Source organism: Schistocerca americana, chromosome 9 (assembly GCF_021461395.2).
Source record: "Schistocerca americana isolate TAMUIC-IGC-003095 chromosome 9, iqSchAmer2.1, whole genome shotgun sequence".
Taxonomy (NCBI): domain Eukaryota; kingdom Metazoa; phylum Arthropoda; class Insecta; order Orthoptera; family Acrididae; genus Schistocerca; species Schistocerca americana.
Genome location: NC_060127.1, coordinates 148,457,728 through 148,459,317, shown reverse-complemented (window position 1 = coordinate 148,459,317; position 1,590 = coordinate 148,457,728).

Genomic DNA, 1,590 nt, shown 5'->3' with positions numbered 1-1,590 from the left:
GTGGGTTTAACCTTGAACGTATTGTACAAACTCGTTTTAACATGAAGTGCCAATAAATGTTACGTCAACAGTCCAGCTAATTAAGGTACGGAGTACACGTACAGCGCAAATTGGCCACATGTATTTACCGGTACTGAGGTATGTGTAATAATAATTCTACCTATATTATATTAATTACACGTACGCTAGTTCTGTTAATGTGATGTGTTTTACACTTTATGTGCATTATTGAAACACCAAATATTGGTAACTCTGTTTACCTAAACCGGTCGTCGTAAGGTAAGGTTTTACAAATGTGATCTTGGCTGTAAACTTGTCTTTGTTCAAGTTGAATATCCTACAGTAACTGGTTTTTGCATTCGAAGGGGAGCTGTTACTGTCGGTGCTGAGTTGGTGGCGGTCTACGCCAGCAATCCAGTGGTTAGGTCTCATAGAAGTTTCTGGTTTGGTCAAACAAGTCAGACTGACAAAGGAACCAATCGGCAGACGAGTTCTCTGGGAAAAACCGAAACGCCACGACAGGACTGGGGGAGTACAGAAACCGGCTGAGGCAGTCGTGGCGCCAGTGTAGAAAGTGTGTGTCATGGATCAGTGTTCAGCATTTTGTACGACAATTTGTACGTGCCAGTCTTTGGCGTCACATCGGAGCGTTGGGGATAAGTGCTTCTCTGACATGAAGGGACTGATGCCCAAAGTACAAATAACAAATGGGTGGCTCTGAGCACTATGGGACTTAACATCTGAGGTCATGAGTCCTCTAGAACCTAGAACTACTTAAACCTAAGTAACCTACGGGCATCACACACACCCATGCCCGAGGCAGGATTCGAACCTGCGACAATAGCAGTCGCGTGGTTCCGGACTGAAGCGCCTAGAACTGCATGGCCACCGCGGCCTGCCTACAAACAACACAAAGTGAATTATCCCATAGGGCAGAATCTGAAAGCTACATTAGGTTTCGGGCCAGTTTTTGTTCATGTGGCCTTCAGCTTTAGAGTTATAACGAAATACATCATCCACAGCTAAACAGAATGTGAAAATAAAGTCCCTCTAACAGAATCTGCAATTTGGGTGACATTTTTCTAAAATCGTCGGTGATAAAAAGTCGAAATGACTTTATGTGAGGACGGCCTCGTATTTTAGATCTTGACAGTATTTTTCGCATATCTCGAATGACGTGACTATATTACGTAAATGAAGGTCCTCGCAGCGAGTTACTCCTGTAGCCCTCCTGTGTATTCGCTACAAAATTATCTGGATCACAGGACGTCAAGGTGCTCCATGAAGAACTTTATTGCTTTATTCACACTTACGTTGCTGGTTCCGTACGTAGCAGCCATTACTTGTTGAGTGGCTAAAATATTTGATTATTTAAAGTTATAATTCGTGCGTGCAAGTATGTTTTAGGAGTTTCAAAACATTGTCAGGTTTAGTACACTTTCTACTTTAAATACACATATTTTCGTATTGCTGGAATTAAATCCCGAATACGTAGATGAAATCTCGATTCGACAGTAATAATTACAGGAAAAAAATTGAAAATGAATTCTAGTATTGAAATATGTAAGCAAATACCCGGTAATTCTGTTG